The following is a 20,165-nucleotide window of genomic DNA, read 5'->3' as shown; positions in this document are numbered from 1 at the left end:
AAGCTTTATAATTTACAGGAGGGTAATTGGGCAGTATTTATCTATTTCAAAATTTCTATACCTTAAAAGTCAACAATCTTACTTTTAGGATTATGTACAAATTCTTTACAAGTAGAAATATATACACACACACACTCACATATATGTATATATGCATATATGTGGATTTTATGTATACATAAATTTATACATATGTATACATAAATTTATGTATACATATATGTATATATACATATATATGCATATATATGGATTTTCTCTGTAAAAGTTTAAAAATGGGAAAAATGGGGAAATCCAAACTTCATCATGAAGAGCCTGAGTATATAGTAGTATACTGAATATTATGCATCTGCATAAAATATGAGGAGGCAAGTGGAAAAGTAAGTGCAGAATAATATAATATGTAGAGTTGTGCATTTGTACCAAATTACATGTAGACAAATACATATTTGTCCAACCACAGAAAAAAGTCTTAAAGCATACACTCCTGAAAATTTCAACAAAAAGATCTCAGTAGAAAGGGGCACTAGAGGGCCTTGTAGATATTAATCATTTAAAAAACATAAATACAGCCTATATGCTATTTTTTCTTCCATTGCCTTGAGTCTGTGTGAATCCTTGTAGTTTAGATGTATTTCTTGGAGGTGGTAAATACTTGGGTTGTGTTATTTCATCCAGCCAGTCTTTTAAGTGCTGCCTTCAGACCGTTAAAACTGACTTTTAGTATTGATATTTTGGATACTATTCTATTCCACATGTTGGATGATATCTTACTGTTTTGTATTCTCTTTGGTTCTATTGTTTTAGAAGAGCCATGAGCTATAACTTGTGGGTATTTGTACACTGTTTGGTAGCTATCGCGCTGTTGTATGTTAATGAACCTTTGAGCATTTCATGTAGGGCAACTCCAGTAGTAATAAATGCCCTCAGTCTTTGTGTGTCTGGGAACATTATATGTTCTTAACTTATGTAACTTGGTTTAACATGACAGAATATTCTTGGCTATAAGGAGACTAAAAATAAGACCCATTCCTTTATAGTTTGTAAAGCTTCTCTTGAGAAGTCTGCTATTAGTCTAATGGATTTTCCTTTGTAACTTACTTGATGTTTTGGCACACTGCTCATGAGATTTTCTCCTTTGTGTTAATTCTGGCTTGTGTTATGATGATTCACATGCCTTGATGGTTCCCTTTTGCAATGAGTCTCCTAGGTACTCATTGGACTTTCATTTTTTTTCTTTATGTCTAAATCTCTTGCAAGACAAGGACATTTTTGCAATTATTCTCTTAAATAGATTTTTTTATTATTATTATTACATTAATGCAAACATGGGGTACAGTGTAGTGTTTTCATATACATTTTGAAATACTTTCATCAAGCTGGTTCACATAAATTTCATGTCATTTGCATAGTCATTGTGTCAAAACATTTACATTCTAGTTCTAGAAAAGATCATTTGTACCCTTGTTAGACAGAAATATAGGTGATCTTTCCGGTTACCCTCCCACCACCCAGCCACCCTTCTCCCCTCCCCTTCCCCACCCCCTCCCCATATTCTTGGGCTAGAATTAAGTTGTTTCTTTCATTTGAGAAGTATATATAAGCCTTGTGTTTAGTCTTCTTTATTCTCAGAGATGCCTATTAGTCTTACATTTGGTCATTTTATATATGTATAATGCCATATTTCTCATAGACTTTCTTCATTTCTCTTGATTCTTTGTTCTTTTGACTTAGGTAATTAGAAAGACTTGTCTTCAAGCTCTGCAATTCTTTCTTCTGCTTGGTGTAATCTGCTCTTAACATTTGCATTGGGTTTTATATTTCTCTAAATGAGATTTTTTTTAATTACTTTGTTTTAATGTATGTATTTCTTCAATAAGCTTTTAAAAACATTAAAAAATGTTTTTACTGGTTTCTTTGAATTTGTTTTCCATTTTCTCTTGAAAGTCATTGAGATTCCTTTATAATGTTTGGAATTTTTAATATAACATTTTACTATTTTTATTGGTTGGAATTCACTGCTAGAGAGTACTGTGCTCCTTTGAGGGTGCCCTTTCATATTGATTCTTCATACTCTCAGAATTCTTGCACTGAATTCCTTCTCATCTGTAGCAACTGTCTCTTTTTGTTTTTGAATTCTCTTTCATTTAGTTGTTTTCTCCCCCTTACTTATAAGGATGTGTCTGTAGCATATGTTGGAAAAGAACCTTTGGCTTTGCTTGTGAGTACTTAGAAGATGGTCTAGATTCTGAGTGAACACCTTGGTTATAAATACCCTTCATGTGGTGGTTTTCTGAATTTCCCTTTACATGTAAACTGTGCTCATAGTGTACTATGTACATGAGTAATCCTATTTCCTTTTTACAAGGAAAGTTGGAGTCTTCGAAATCCTTTATCTCTCTCCAGCCCCACAGTCTCTTAACAATGTGAATTATATTGGGATGTCATTTTTAATATCTTTGACAGTAGGAGCTGCTTTTGAGTGAGAACTAGCCAAGCTCTGTATGATTGGCTCAGTAAATACTATTTGGGGCTGTATAAGTTGTCCTCCCTGCCACTCAGTGGTGACTGCAGGAAATAGCCAGCTGCAGTTTTGTTTTGGGAGACCTTCGAGGGGCTCTGGCACTTCAGGAGAAGCACTCCAATGTCCAAGGCAGTCAGTGGGGCCCTGGATCTCCTAGAGGACTACTTCAGTGGACAACTTCACTTGCTGGGAATGGGTGGGGTGAGCCTTCCTTCAATCTCCACAAAGGTGGGCATAAAAGCTGTCCTGGCAGGGATTAAAGGACAAATCTGAGTCAATTAGGGAAAGCCACCATGGAGAGGCTAAAATCACCCCCACCAAACCCAAAAGTCTGCTTACAGAGGAGGACCCCTCTGGGAATCATAGTCTGGCAAAAATGCACAGCCTATACTCTTTTTCTCCCCTGCCCCAGTGTCTCCTTCCAATATCTGGCCACAAGCAGTAGCATAAAGTAGCTGATCTCACCAGCAATGGTGTCACAGACTGGGATCTTCTCTACCCAGGATTTTTCCCAGTGCTGAGATTGGCTTCCATGTGAGGGGAGGGATGCACTGTGAATGTGCTGAGGTTTAGACCCACACTGCATTCTCCTTTCAATTCTTCCCTAAGCTCCCTTACCTCCTGATATTAGTTCACGAATCTCTACTCTATTCCATCAAGAATCTAGGTTGAATACTGGGTGTGTGGGATTTGGCCTGGGGGACTACCCTGGTCTTCCAAGTTCAATTACTGACCATGCTACAGAGACATGTGCTGGTTTGTGCATGGAGTGCTCAAATAGGCTTAATGCCCCTCCATGTAGGTGTATACCTTGCTCTGCTGAAGCAGCCAGGCAAGCAGCACCAGGGAGGGCTGACAGGCAGGGATCTCACAGTCCAAGCACCACTTGGTCCACTGGCAGGTCCATAACAGGAAACGTATGAGCCCCCACTTTCTGTGGGAGCCTCACTATAGGGAAATTAACAACAGAGGGGAAGCAGCTGCCTCAGAGACCAGGTTAATTGTCCCTTGGGGAACACGTGCCACTCAACAGTATTAGGAAGGTGAGGAGACAGGGAGGAAAGAATCTACATGGATGTGATCTGGCATACTGGTCACCTTTGTTTTTATCCCAAGAAGGCAGCCTGCCTGGGATGTTTTGGCTCCTGGATCACAAAGTTCCCCTAAGACCCACAAATACACTGTGGCCACCACATTCTGGAAAGACATTGAGAAGTGTTTCTGGTGGGACCAGTGACATAAATGTCAGTAGTTCTGTGCAGAGCACAAAGACATTTCCCTGCCATGGGTAGGGAAATGCCATGGCATCCATCATCTCAACTCAGGTTTGTGTTGATGAGGGGCACTGGCCACCTAGTGCTTTGTTTTCAAGAACCTCTTCATTCACTGGCAGCAGCTTTTGGGCTTATGGGGATGGAGAAGCTCTCCAGCAGGTCTGTAGTCATCAATTTGCCAGAGATGTGAGTGAAGGAGAAACAGACCCCACATATCCTTTCCAAAGGACTCCAAGTGTCTAGGGGATTTATCTCTGCCAAAATCTTGCTCCTTCCTGTTTGTTTCCACAACTTCTTCCCATAGATTCTTCAGTGGGAGCTAACACTTTTCCCTTAGAATTACATATGTGGTTTTGTTTGTTTGTTTGTTTTTTCATCTGAAATGTTTCCTTTCTGGGACATTCTGGTGATCTATGTCTCTGGTTAATCCATCTTTCCCCCCTGCTCCTCCTTCACTGACTTGAATTGTGGATTCAAAATCCCACTGATTCTTGGAGCAATTTTCTTAGAATGACCCAGTGCTAGTGTTATTTATTGTGCCCAATACCGTGTCTTGTATCTGTGGCCAAAATATGATGAAGTATATGAGACATAAATGATATTGTATTAAAATTGTATTTACAGAAAAATTACAACTATAAAGCTTAATGGTTTAACATAACGGTATAGCTTACAAATTTTTTGAGGTAGATTAGGAAAAGGGAAATGTAAAGGTATTAATTGCAGTTGGAACCCAACTCTTGGGCTAGCTAGAGCAATCCTCTTGCCTCAGCCTCCTGAGTAGGTGGGGCCACAAGTATGAGCCACTACACCCTACTTGTTTTTCTGTTTTTAGTGGAGACAGGGTCTCACTCTTTTTCAGGCTGGTCTCGAACTCCTGAGCTTCAGGAATTCTCCCACTTCACTCTTTCAGAGTGCTGAGATTACAGTCAGAAGCCACAGTGCCTGGCCCAAACTAACTTCATATCTCACTTTCTTCACAAAAATGTCTCTAACATCCATCCTTAGGACTTACAACTCTTTTAAAAAAACTATTGACAAAGTCTCTAGCACTTCGTGCTATGTTGTCTTTTTCTCCCCCACATTAATATATGGGTATAAACTATTAGGTTACATTGCTTGCATTTGTCAGATAAAGTTCAAGCTATAGTTGAGATCTTCTATGATGTCTTAAACTGGACACTAACCATTTTGTTTCGGTTTTTGTTCTTCGAACTGAAGGAATAGTTAATGCCTTCTACTCCTTTTTAAATTTTTTATACCCACTCTCCTGAGTATGACTGGCTCATAATTTTATTTTCTCTTCCCTTCCCTTCCCTTCCCTCCTCCTCCCCTCCCCTCCCCTCCCCTCTCCTCTCCTCTCCTCTCCTCTCCTTTCATCTTCTCTCCTCTCCTTTCTCCTCTCCTCTTCTCTTCTTCTTTCTTTTCTTCTTCTCTTAGTCTCCATCTGATTTTGGTATTAAGAACATAGTGTTGAAATTCGATGAACAAGAAATTATCCCATTTATTCACTTTAAGGAAATATTTCAAAACAATCAAAATTATATCTCCATTGAAATTTTGTATTTTTCCAATAATGCCATTAGTGTTACTTGTTGAAGGGGGACGAGACAGAGAGCAAGCAAGAGTCAAATTTATACAAGTATAGGGTTATTTAGAATACTTATTCATTAATCAGTTTGGGAAAATTATGTGTTTCTGGGATTGTGGCCATTTAATACACATTTTTAAGTATATTGGAATAAAGTTATTTATAATATCTACTTATCCATCTCTGCTGCCTCTATAGTTAGATTTAGACTTATCTAGGGTACTTTTCTCAGAAATAAACTTTGGCTTTGTTATTTCTGTTATTAACCTTCCTTTCTATATTGTTACTTTGTGTTTTCATTTATAGTCTCATCTTTCTACATTATTTGGGTTTCTTATGTGATTTTTTTCTAACTTTATTTTTAACATTATTCCATATTTTGAAAGGTATTTCAACATTGATTTCCAGTGAATCTGGACATTTGCTTTCTTCTTTCCTAATGTCAGGAACTAAAACCATATACATTTCCCTCAAAACAATACTTCTACTGTCTCTCACAGATTTTAATTTCTGTGAAATTTTAATTTAATTTCTATCATTTTCATACTTTTGCTGTCTCTCACCTATTTTAACTTCTATAATTTTCATTATCATTTATTTCTGAATATAGTTTTCCTTTCATTATTGTTTTTCATAAACATTTGCATTTAGAAATATGTTTTAATTTTTCCAATGCTGCAACAAATGATCTTGTACAAAAGTCTTTTTGTATTTTTCCAAATAATATTTTTCCAAAGTCTTTTTGTATTTTTCCAAATTTGATTGTTGTGTATATTAAAAGATTAATATTCATGGAATTTTTCTATGTACAACCAAATTTCCTCCATAGGAGGTGAGCCAAGCTTTCCTAGCAACAAGGTGTGAGACTGCCTATGTCCACACAGACTCACTCACATGGCACATTGTGACACCTTTGCATTTCTGCCACTGCTAAGTGAGGAATTTTATCTCAGTATAGGTTTTGCTTAAGGTTTACTTTTATACATGAGGTTAAGAAGCATTTGTCTATTTTCTCTGATTTGGTAATCTCTTTAACATGTTTAAATGGGGCTTTATCTCTCTCTCTCTCGATTTCAGATTTTCTCTCTCTCTCTCTATATATAGTATTTATACATATATTAGATATATCTTACATATATATTACATATATTAGATATATCTCTATATATAACTCTATATACATACATATATTTATTTTAAGTAGTTATATATTTAAGGTAATTAACATTTTATGATATAATATACAACCTTGGCATTTCACTAGTGTTGTTTCTTTGTGTAGTTAATGAAAAGAAAGAGCTGATAATTTGTGAAAGTATGAAGTGGTCCTATATATGTGTAAACCAGTCATATAGGTCTAAATACTTTTGTCCAGTTTTATTGATCTATAATTAACAAACAAAAATTGTACATATTCAAGGAATTAATTATACAAAGAAATAATTTGATGTATCTATGTTTTGAAATACTGCCCACCATTCAGTTATTTGATAGACCCATCAATTTATGTGGTTAAATTTTGTAAGAACAATTAAGGTTTACTGTCAGAAAATTTCAAGTACACAGGACAGAATTATTAACTATTGTCATCATGCTGTACCTTGATTAGAAAGTGACATTCCCCTCTACTAACTGGAAGTTTGTGCCCTTTAACCAATATCTCCTCACTAACTCCACCTCTCAGCTCTCTGGCAAACACCACCCACTCTCTGCTTCAATGCATTCAACTTTTCATTGCAGCCTTATTCTCAATAGCCAAGGTATGGGAACAAATGTGAAGTGGATGAATGATGAACAAAATATGGTGTACATGCATAGAGGAGTATTCAGACAATAATGACAAAGGAAATCCTGCTATTTGCAACATGGAGGAATCTGAAGGGCATTTTGCTAAATGAAATCAACCAGACACCAGAAGACAAATACTGTAGGATCCACTCACAAGTGGAACCTTTTTGTTTTATATAGTTGATAAGGCATAATGCCCTACATCACACTTGCTTTCTGCAGTTTCCAGAAATATCCATTTAAAAAGAGCACCTCGATAGTGGACATACTTCCTTGTCTGGTTACAGTTCTAAGTGGAAAAGATTTCAGTTTTACTTCATTAAATATGATGGTGGCTGTGGGTTTGTTGTAGTTGGCTGCTATCAGTTTAAGAAATGTTCCATCTATGACTAGTTTCTTAAGGGTTATTGCCTAAAAAGGATGATGAATTTTGTCAAATGCTTTTTCTGCATCTATCAAGAGGATCATATGGCCTTTGTTTTTGCTTCTATTTATGTGGTGAATTACATTTATGAATTTGTGAAAGTTAATTCACACTTGCATCCCTGATATGAAGCCTACTTGATCATGATGTATCATTTTTTTTAATGTGTAGCTATATTCTAGCTCTGGAAGCTCTAGCCAATGCAATCACACAAGTGAAGGATATTGCGGGTATCCAAATGGGGACAGAGGAAGTCAAACTCTCACTCTTTGTTGATAATATGATCTTAGAAAGCCCCAAAGACTCAACCACAAACTCTTTGAAGTGATAAAGAAATATAGTATCTATTGGGTTATAAAATCAACATCCACAAATCAGGAGCCTTCACATAAGCCAGTAATAATCAAGAAGAAGCTTCAAAGGAAGTGGAATACTTGGGAGTGTATCTAACAAAAGAGATGATGGATCTATGCAGAGAGAATTATGAAACCCTAAGAAAAGAAATAAAAAACACTAACAAATGGAAGGACACATCATGCTCTTGCCTAGAAAGAATCAACATAGTTATAATATCTGTATTACCCAAAGTGATCTACAGATTTAGTCAGATACCCATTCAGTTACCAACATCATACTTGAAGACCTTGAGAAAATAGTACTTAATTTTGTGTGGAACCAGAAAAAAAAAAAAAACATATAGCCAATAAAATTCTTAGACATAAAAGCAAAACTGGAGGCAACACTTTACCAGGCTTCAGGTTATACTACAAGTCTATAGTGGTCAAAATAGCATAGCACTGACACAAAAACAGAGGTATAGATCTGTGGAACAGGACACAAAACCTACAGAAGAAACCAACTATCTGATTTTTGATAAATCAAACAAAAGCATACACTGGAGAAAATGATTCTTATTCAATAAATGGTGGTTTTGTCTGGATAACCACATGCAAAAGCCTAAACTTGACTGACAACTCTCACCACTTACAAAAATTGATTCACAATGAATAAAATATTTAAATATAGGACATGAAATTTTAAAAACTCCAGAAAAAAGTGTGAGAAAAACTCTTACTGATCTCAGCCTAGGGAAAGATTTTATGAAAGAGACTTCATTGATAATTGCAGCAACACAAAAATAAATAAATAGGACTTAATTCAGCTAAAAAGCTTCTGAACAGCCAAAGACACAACAATTAAAACAAAAAGATAACCTTCAGAATGGAAAAAGATATGTGCATATTAGGAATCTGACAAAGGGATGATAACCAGAATCTACAGAGAACTCAAATTAATCTACAAAAAAAATTTAAAAGAATCCCACTTATTATTGGACAAGAGACATGAACAGAACCTTCTCTGAAGAATGGCCTACAAACACATGAAAAAATGCTCGCCTTTCCTACTTGTCGGAGAAATTTAAATCAAAACTACACTGAGATATCACCTAATGCCAGAGAGAATAGTCCACACCACAAAGTCTAACTTTTATACTGTTGGTGGGACTGTAAATTAATATAGCCTCTTTGGAAAGAAGTATAGTGAATCTTCCAAGAGCTAAAAGTAGACCTTCCATTTGATCACATAATCCTATTTCTAGGTATTTACTCAGAATTTTAAAAAGTCAATTTTTCATAAGGACATTGGCACTGGAATGTTTATCACAACTCAATTCACAATCAACAATTTTTGGAATCAACCTAAGTGTCCATAAATCCATAAAAGGGTAAATAAACTGTGGTATATGTATACTGTGGAATGCTGTTCAGCCATAAAAAGATGAAGACTTTACATCTTTTGTACTTACCGGATGGATTTGGAGAACATTCTACTTAATAAAATATCCTAAGAATGGAAAAGTAAGCATCCAATGTACATAATACTAATGTGAAACCAATAGATAAACAACTATACTCCTACATGAGAGAAATATACAATTAAATTCAAGTTGAGGGGAAGAAGGGAGTATTGAGAAGGGAGGAGGGAAAGGTATTGGTGTGCCTTCACCAATGTAAAGCTATACGGCACACATTCTGGGTGAACGGCTCAACTACACCTTGGACTTTACCTAAGAAAGGCAAACAATGTAACCTAATTGTTTGGAACTGCATATTAATCTGAAATATAAAGTAAAAGGAACACCCCTCCCAATTCTGCCTCACCTAGCAACCTCTTCATTTATACAACAGTGACTTCTCCCAAATGACTTTCGCCTCGTGATCTTAAGGATTTGGAAAAGAAAAATACTTCCTAGTAGTTGAGGAGGAGAGTGAGCTAGATATATCTGTTGTAAATAGTTTTGAACATACTAGAAATTATTAGCTTTTGTTTCAAAGCCATCCCACACCAATTGCTGGAACATCAAACCAGTGATATTTTAACAGCCTTATTAAATATAATTCACACACCATTAAACTCATCTACATAAAGTATATGATTTAGTTTTTGACATATATTCACAGAGTTGTGCAACAGTTATCAAACTAATTTTAGATCATCATAATAACTTAGTTATTGGCATCTTTTACTTTAATATATATTTCTGTGTCCTATTTCTGTTTTATTTTGACATTCTGAATGAGAATTATTTCTTTTTCTCAATTTATCAAAAATAAGAAATAATGACAATTAGATATCTCTATGTTAGATTATACACAGTTTTATAAAACAACTTTTATAAGTAAATCAGCAAACTATATCAAAATGTATTTAATAAATGACATAGGGACACATATTCATCATATTGTTCTGAAGATTCACACAATGCTCTGTCATCTATAGAATTAAATATAATACTCTACACTGACAATCCATTCGTCTTTCCACTCTCATGAAGTTTTCGGAAATAGCTTTAGCAGTCGAAAGCATAAACTCCAGCAATTTTTCAATACACTTGTATACATATGTAAACATGCACATCTTTTTATATAATATGCAGTCCTCCTCTAGTGCTACTCTGTGACTAACTTTTTCACAGAAAATATACATTGGAAATCTTTGCCTGCCAGGATGCATAGTTCTCCTTCATTCTTTTTAAGAGTTGCACTATTCTCCATAGGATTATTGTCTATAATTTGGCCACTTTCTACTGAGAAATATTCACAATGGTAGCAATTATTTGCCATTATCAATAACACTCAACTGGACAGGCCTGAATGTTCACCTTTAGACATAGCATCTAGTTCTCTTTAATAATGACAGAGAATATTATCAATCATAATTAATTTTCATCAATTGAATAATTGAAAAGTAAATTTATCTTTAGTTTCTCCATTTTTATATATTTGCACATATTTATTAGCTATTTATATGTTTTGTTAATTTCTTGATGTTTTAGCCAATTTTTAAATTAATTTATAGATATTCATCAGAGATCTTGTATGTTTTCATTTGCATATGAATAGTTTCTTTTCTTTAAGGCTATCTCTTGTCTTTTAATTTTATGTTGTCTTTTCATGTCCAAAAGCTTTAATTCTTAATTAGTCAAATTGTTTTTTTTTTTCCTATGGATTCTGTATTTTGTGACTTGCTTTCAATTCATTATCCTTTTGAGGGTCTGCCATCTTTCCTTTGTTATAAAGAATATACTCAAATCCTGCTGGTTTTGGAATTTGCTTTTTTCTCATTATAGTGCACTGTGAACTTTCATTAAGCCTAACTAATGTAAATCAAATGTATTCACTTTAATTTAGGACTAATACTTTATAATACTAGACATATATAATTGCCTTAACTATTCTCTTTCAGATGGATATTTAGGTTAAATATGTTTTGGTGACCATGAGTAGTGTGGTGACAATCATCTTTATACACTAATTCCCACTGGTGGTTTTATTTCTAAGTATAGAAAACTTGACGTGGTATAACTGAGTCCAAGATAGGATTCCATATGCCTTAATAGACACTGATAGACTATGTTTCAACAAGTTGAAGCGATGCACATTTCGACCAACCTCAGTAGGCCTGTTTGTCTTGTAGGCTCAGCAGGAAAGAAAAAAAAGTTTTCACTTTTTCAAAAGATTGTTATTTTCATTGATATAAAAGTTGCGCAGGAGTGTGAATTATTTATTTGTTTTAACTTTATTAAGTTGGTTACTTATAAACTTTTCTAGTTTTTCTTTGGTATTTTATTTGGGGGGATAAGACTAGAAAAGGTTATAAATAATAACAATAAGATATTATATGACATGAAAAAAACAATAATTGAGGACAGAAAATCAAGCCTATTTGTTGAGCTGCACTTAGACAGGAAAAGGGACAGGAGTGTGAATTATTTATTTGTTTTAACTTTATTGAGTTAGTTACTTATAACCTTTTCTAGTTTTTCTTTGGTATTTCATTGTAATATACAAGACAGGAAATTTTAAAATCACAGAAGTTGAAAATATACATTTAACTAAATAAACTACCAAACTTCTATATATCAAAAGGCAGTGCAAAAAGACTTTAAAATATGGAAACAATAAGATATTATATGACATGAAAAAAACAATAATTGAGGACAGAAAATCAAGCCTATTTGTTGAGCTGCACTTAGACAGGAAGAGACACTTTTAGACTTCCTAGGTCAGGCATAAAAAAGGTTTCATGTCCTTAAAATAGATGATGTCTTCAGATAGAGGACACAAAAATTCCCAATCATAAAAGAAAAAGTGATAAACTGGATGACATCAAATTGATAAACTGTGACTTAACAAGTCTCCTTTAGGAAACTGATCGGGCAATCCACAAAATTACGGAAATGTTTACAGTATGTGCATGTGACAGAGGAGTTGTATCTAAACAAAATATTGACAGCAATTAAAAAATTAGGCCAAAAAGAGACACTCTGGGGTGGGGTACTATGAACACCATTTGGGTGATGGGCACATCTCCAGCTGGAATTCACACATTACAAAAGTGTTGCATGTAACCTAAAACATTTGCACAGCTTAATATTTTGAAATTTAAAAAAAAAAAGGCTGACAAGAGGCACCCAGCACTCACCTGGCCCACAATGAAGAGGCAAAATAGCACAGTACGTAATCACAGGTCAAAAAGAGAACACTGGAATTCAGCAGGGAGTGGCAGGGAATATCTGAGGCATGGAAGGCGATAGAAGGAAGGCACCTGTGTCTTTCCAGGATATGTTGAAAAAGGCTAAGAGCCTGTGCCTGGTTCACTAGCTTCACCCTTGGCCATCATTCATGGCAGACACCCCACCGTGAAATCTTAGCTTCGGTCCTTTCAGATTTCTCTGGCTTTAGGCTGCACTGCAGTTTGGTTTTCTATGGCCCTCCATTCTCTTCCCTGCAGTGTCACCTGCTGTGTTTGGTGTCAGGAGGCAGTGTGGGTGTGTTCTTTCTGTATCTATTCTCTGGAAGATGGTACATCATTGCATTGGGGAATAGTACATTTTCCTAAATAGAAACAATTTAAGGCAACCAACATGATAAAGGCATCACCTCATTTAGAAATAAAATAAAACTGTAAAACACATTCATAAATCTGGAGCTTCAATTATTCTGTGCTTTACACAGAGGTCTTTTGTTCTCTAGGTTACTTCATGAAAGCAAATGGCAAATTGTAGTCCTGTCCAAGGCCCCAAAGGAAGTGTGGAGGACCCCTGTGGGAAAGGCATGAGCTTTCCCTGGAGGATTCTCTTCTGTCCACTGTGGGTGGAAATGAATAATTCCTAGTCACAGGAGAACACTGGTGCTCAGGACAGGTCTTCTACCATATAGGAAGCCTTCATTACTCCTTAGGAAATGTCCACGTTGGGATTTAAACCCAGGCCAAATTTGAGACTGTGTATCCTCCAAGGTCATGGAGGCTCTTTGCAAAGGCCAAGAGCCTTTTCCCCGCTCACTAAGGTCACTCACCTGTGCAGCCCTTGGCTACCATATCAGAGCTGTGAATGCCTTTGGTCTTCTCTGCTGCCAGAAAGCCCAGGCCACGTAGGAACTCCTGTAAGTCCTTGAGCCAAACCCACACTCAGTGCAAACCTGTGAGTGAGGTCACCTCCAGATGATCCCACCCCTGGCTGTAGAGTCAACCCCAGGCAGTCAGTCTCCTCTGCAGTCCCTGGCCACATCAGTAGGCAGGAGAGGGCCATCTCCACTGCCTCGTGTCTCAATCCCTGTCTCTGAGAACTATGAGCAAAATAAAATGGTTATTTACACCTGTCTTGAGGGAGGAGGCTTTTTTAAAAGAAAATTTCATAGTGAGGGTGCAAGAATAACACACTTGTAGCAAATTCAAAAGGTACAAAAAGGTGTACATTAAAACCTGGGTTTCATCCTTCCCTCTTCCGCAGCCTACCAGGTCTTGACTCTGGAAGTAGCAATAGTTAGAATCATCATATCCTTCCAGATGTATTAAATGAGCAGTCATACAGCACTGACACTGCCGCAAGGCTTTCTAAAGGTTTTGCCTACATTTACTTATTAATTGTTCCTTTAATGTGGGCACTCAGGAGGCAGCAGGAAGGAAAGTCCCCTGCTTGGTCTAACAGTTGTCTACAAATGGGAGTCTGAACTGCTCTTGCCTATCAAATGCTGTTCCTCATTTATTAATACCTTCCCAAATTCTTTTTGATATTGTCCCCCAGAGATTCAGTGATGTATCTCTCTCTCTTTTTTTTACATCATTACATGTGTGTACATAATTACACACACACGTATATGTGTGCTCATATACACACAAATATATGTGTATGTAAGACACTCACGCCTATATACACATTTTTTATCCAGCTGAGGAACATTAAAAGTCCTCTGTTTACAACATCACCTGTTCTTTCCCACACCCCTCAACTACATAATTCCTAGAGAAATACAGAAACCTTTATATTAATGCAGCTGTTGTCCCTCATCAGTGACTTATTTATTAGCCCTACAGTTCTGGGAAGAACCAGCAATGATGGGGATTTTATACTGTAGTCTCCTGTCTTGCTGGGAAGCTACCTTGTTTTAAATAAGGCAATTATTTTATTTTTATCCTAATAATTTCACTTGTTCCTTGGTTTGGAGGCTTTTCTATTCTGTTCCTATGCTCAATATTGTAACTGGCTCCATAAGCAATAAATTATTTTTTAAATAATTTTTTTGTAGTTCCCTTGTGGTTCAAATTCCAGGCCAGTAAGATTTGCTAACCAGAACTTCATAACTTTCTATGCCAATGATATGTTCCTATTGGAGTTTCTTGCCCAGAAGAACAGTGGAAACTCCTTGCAGGCATGAGATAAGTACAAAGCCTTCTAGTGCCTTTGTCCAGAAAAAACAAGTGACCCACTCCCACAGATTGTGCCCAAGGATCCAGTGAGCCTGTGCCCAAGACTGAAAAAATGACTAATATTAACCACTAGCTCATTATAATCCTATGATCCCTGCCTTTTCTTCATAGGATATATGTACTAGCATGACTTACCACTGCGCTTGTGTGCCCCACATTCCACCCCTAACATGTAATGATGTTCATTGTTCATTCCCCTCGTGTTTTATTCATTTCCACCTCCATGAAACTGCCCTGAACCTGTTGATCAGGAAGCCAGGTTTAAGGCAGTCTGTGTCTCCCCCTTCCAGCAGATTCATCTCCTGCAGTAAATCCTTGCCTCCCTGACAATCCCCCTTTTCTCAGTAATTGGCTTTCTGTGCAGTGAGCAACATGAACACCCCCTGTATAGGTTTGGTGACAATATTCATGACCAAATCATAAAAGTGATGCGACAAAGTTCACATATGAGCCAAATACATCTTTTGTCCTAGAATATAAGGTCATTTGAAACTCTGCATTAGTAATATTATTAATTATATACACTCCATCAGGCAAATAGTGAACTTATAACAATCTTAAAAAAAAATTACTCAGAGATTAGTCAGTCTTTCCCTATACAATGACAAAGAAATGGGTCAGTGACCTTCTCAATCACAGATCTTATTAACTAAGTACAAAAATTTAGTTAAACACAGAAAAGGAAATATACATAAGTGATAAAAAGGATTTATATCATTTGACAATTAATGTGCCTTAGAGAGGCACAATGAATTTAGAGTATTATTGGTTAATTTTCAGGAATAATTGTTTGATTATTAGATCAAGGAATGCCTGATGACTCCAAAACTCTATATATGAGTGGTGATAGTATTTTAAATCAAGTCAGGAATTTATTTTTATTCTAAACATGTTAGCTGTGTCCCTTTTACCAGGAAACTTTCATTATTAAGTATATTCGGGGGGCTGGTCATTTTTCTCACTTAACTTGGTTTCATAAACAGAATAATTATGTGTGAATGTGACTGAGTTTTTGACAAAAAAAAAAGTTCTCTTAAACGACACTCTTGGACATGTAAAAATTCACTGTTTGGACTCTATTGAGTGGCCTGTGTTCACTCTCAAAGTTCTGTGATGATGTGTCACCATGGTTATCTGATGATGTATGTCTTGCCTAACATTTCATCTGTGACCCTCAGTTGGGAAGCTCATACTTTAGAGAAGTCTTACCGATTTTCCCTTCATTCATCCATTTAGAGTCCTTCAACATGGGAAATCTGAATTCCTGCTGGGCAGGTATGCTCATACTGATCTTCTGATTGTGATTTCTTCAAATCTGCCCATTAGTATGTGCCCAAAATCTTATTTATTTTGACGTTGCTTACTCTACTTTGTTTACAGATTTGTGAATGTGTTTACAATATACGTTTAAATTTCTAAACTTATATATTTGACACCATATTATATCAAGTTCGTTGCTTTAAACTGAATCTATTTAGGAAAATTTAATGTTTCCTAATGAAATGTTGTACAATCCTCCAGAGAATAGATACAGAAAGAACACACCCACACTGCCTTCTGACATCTAATACAGCAAGAGACAGTACAGGGAAGGGAATGGGGGCCACTCAAAGCCAAATTGTAGTGCAATCGAAAGCCAGAGGTATTTGAAAGGAAAGAAACTAAAATATTATGGTGGAATATCTGTTGGGTTGATGATAACAGAGTGACTGGCTGTTTGTGTGCTGCCAGAAAGGGTGGTGAGAAGGGACAATCCTGAGGGTTGTGGGATGGACATTCCATAGAAAAGGGAAGGAGGGTATGTATGGTCCTCAGGATGGGTCGTGAGGTGGATTCCCCAGTTTTATTTGTGGACAGTTCCCTCTTAGAAGGCATGGGTCTCTGCTCCTACCCTGTGAGATCTAGGGAGGGATGGGGAGTTTGTCCAGAATGAGTTTGAAGAGGAAGGATGTGAGCAGCAACTTACACACTCTGTGCCCGTGCTGCCACTGCCCATTCTCAGCCACAGCTGCTCAGCCAGTTGCTCAGATAAGGCTTCAAAGAAACACTGGGGACCTCAGACTTAATTCAGGGAACCTCTGAGGCCCAGCCCAGATGGCCACCTTCCCAGTAATTCCCAGGAACTGCTCCCCCAGGCAGGGTCAATAGAAGGGGATGTAATACTTGGCATAGCCACCAGATGGCAGTTGGTTTGGAACATTCAGGATTCTGTGCCAGCTTGAGAGTCAAACTGACCACTGGCCATGTTGAGTGGTCAATTGGTGATGGGAAGGCTCATGCCAAGGCACTGACAGTGTGAAGATCCTTGGGATCCGAGGGCCGCACACTTGATGCTGCCTTTCAGAGAGGCTTTGTTTGTAGGAAACTGTCACATGAAGGTCAATGATAGAAGCCTAGAGGCAGGAGGCTGAGTTATGCTGTGACCTCCTCTCTTGACTCAGCCCCCTCTTCCAGGGCATCAGCCTAACGACTGGACACTTGAGAAGGTATGTGACAAGAGCCCTTGGTTCAGGGATCTCTGCCTCCAGAAATCAACTACGTTGTTATCCCAGATCCATCATTTATCAGTGTTGTTACTCTTGACTTCTGAAGAAAGTCACTTAAAATCTCCAAATTCAGTTCGCTAAACTGTAAATTATGTGTTGTAACCCCTGATGTATGTATCCCTCAGGGTAATGTTGTTATCACAGAAAATGACAGTCTCCATGAGCTAGAAAGCATCACATCTGGGAAATGATGAAGTAAACTTTCAACTTTCCCTGCCCTGAACCCATCCAGGATCTAGGATCCTTCCCTGTTTTCAACCAGTCTTGAGTGTCTGGCTTGTTATTTCACACATTTCAAGGTTGAATCCTTCAAGGCCCTTATGAAGCACTTGTCTTCGTAAGGCCGTACATGTTTTTTATCATTGTGAGACACATTTCCACATCCACGTCTCAGGACAGGGAACTTAGGAACAGAGGCGTCTCCATGACTGTCATAGGTCCATGCAGAATCCATAGCGGATTTGGGCCCCGGCCTTTAGGCACCAGCTTCTGGGTTCTTGGTCTCTCTGCTGTGCTGCTGTTCTGTGCTGTTAGGTCTAAGGAAACGTATTTACCTACAGAATTAGTGTGTTGGGTTTTCATTGCAGCACACACTGCAAATTGATCTTATAGCCCAACTCAGATTCTGAAGACTAAGCTAAGAAGATGCTGGAAAAGTGGAAGAAAAAAATCTTTTCTATGAATGAAATATTCTAATTTCTCTATAGTCATCTGCCAGCAGGATGTCTATAGCTGTCTTTATTTTAATACATTTCCCAGGATTCTGCCACTGGGATACATATAAAAACTCTTTCTCCCTTAGGGACAAAAAAACCACTTTCTGGTGGTTCCAGGAAGTGGGCAAAAAGATTCCAAAAGTGGCCACAAAAGAGGACACACTCAGAAAAGAAGCCAAATAAAGGTATGATTTAAAGCCAGTTATTAAATAATACACATTCAGGTACAATAATTCTGGTTTACTGAGTGTCCCATATTTCTATATATTCTATATATTTTTCCATTGTGCAAATTTAACAATATTAATACAATGCATAGTGACACTATTACAAAAGTAATGATACACTGGATTTAGAACTTTTAGTTTTTGTAAAATTGTAATAGAATACAGCATAACATCTCAGTCTAATATTTATAAATTTGGTGTATTTTAAAACATGAGCTGAAATGAATTTTTCCTGAAATACTGTCCAATTTTTAAAAATTAATTGACTTCATATAGAAGAATTTTATGTTATATATATTGAACAGACAGAACAGAGTATTGTTGTTCCCCTCCGTGCATTTCTTTTCTTAATCACATCCCTCACTGATGTGGTGTGTGTTACTGAGGGCATATTGATCCTAAGGACTGAAATAAATGTGCTAAACTCCTGCAGCAAACTAACAGACACAGCTTTGGTAAAACATTCACATTGTGGAGCTCCAGGCTGTGACAGGGTAGAGGGATGGTCATGTTTCTTTTGCATTCTCCTTCTCCCTATATTAATCTTTACCAGATTTTATTAAAGGTCAAGGTGAGAGAACAAAAGGCCAGGAGACCACTCTGTGATATTATCTGACTCTACCACACTCTCATTTCTGTGGGTAAAACGTGACATCCACTGTAAGCCATGAAGAGTTTCTTAATAAGTAAGTGCTCCTTGTGCAGTGGTTCTGTCCGGTCAGCTGAAGGTGTGGAGTTCATGGACTCATACTGTAAACTTCACTCTTTTTATACAGGACCTAGTTATGATGTCTTTAAACATAATATATCCAACTTAATATGATCATGAGATGTATGTTACATATATGGAAACCTAGTATGTCTGAGCATGGATCTCTGTCATAAGTATTCATAGCTCCTCTTGAAACCTGGGAATATGTACACCTGACCAACTTCTTCATAAATTCCTGTCTTATTCCTGAAAGTGCCTGTCATCTGCTTCTGCTGAGATTGCCCTTCCCAGCCTCTCAGAATCACTAGGCTACAACTTGTGAGGCCTTCTGAGAAGGAAAGACTCTCCCTAAATGCATAGACATTGTGACCCCCGCAGATGACAATATATTACCAAGAACTAAAGACCAGAGTTTGGGTTGAGGTTCACTCTGTGTTGTGTGGTCTAGAGATTTCGACAAACTCATAATGTTGTCCATCCTTCTTACAAAATAGTGTCACGCCCTAAGCTTGACCTGTGCCTTAACTATTAATATCACTCTCCTTTCGTGTCAATCTCTGGCAACTCTGGATATTTTTACTATCTCCTTAGGTTTTCTTTTTGCTTTCTGTATATAGTTAGAATCACAGTAGGTATAGTTTTGTCAGGTAGACTTATTTACTTAGCAATATAGACTGTATATTTTTAGATTGGTTTGTAGCTGAATATCTCAGTAGATTTATCACTAAATAATATTTCAGTGGGTCAGTGTAACAGAGTTTAATGGGATGTTCACATCTTGTGGGACATGGTTGCTTCTAGATTGGATAGATACGAAAACGTTGTAATAACTTTTTTGTGCTATTTTTTATGTCAATATAACTTTTAATTTACATGGTTAAATATTTAAAATTATGATAACTAACTACTATAATAAGGCTGTGATTTGCCTTGTAAGAGTTTGGTACAATTTACAAGTGACTTACTAGACTGCTGATGTTTTTGTTACTGTTGTTATTTTGAAAACATATTAGCTATTGATTCAATTTCTAAAATACAGGCCTGTTCAGTTTATCTATTTCACCACAGGTGAGTTTTGTTACTTTCAGTGA

General features: G+C 36.8%; 1 pseudogene; it reads left to right on the top strand.

Moving 5' to 3' along the window:
- LOC100959471 overlaps window positions 1-20,165 on the top strand; it is a 72,969-nt pseudogene that overhangs the window by 12,349 nt on the left and 40,455 nt on the right.

Source organism: Otolemur garnettii, unplaced genomic scaffold (genome assembly GCF_000181295.1).
Source record: "Otolemur garnettii isolate 467f Iridium unplaced genomic scaffold, OtoGar3 scaffold00116, whole genome shotgun sequence".
NCBI classification, from domain to species: domain Eukaryota; kingdom Metazoa; phylum Chordata; class Mammalia; order Primates; family Galagidae; genus Otolemur; species Otolemur garnettii.
Note: the sequence above shows the minus strand (reverse complement) of the source record. Positions and strands in the feature narration are given on the sequence as shown.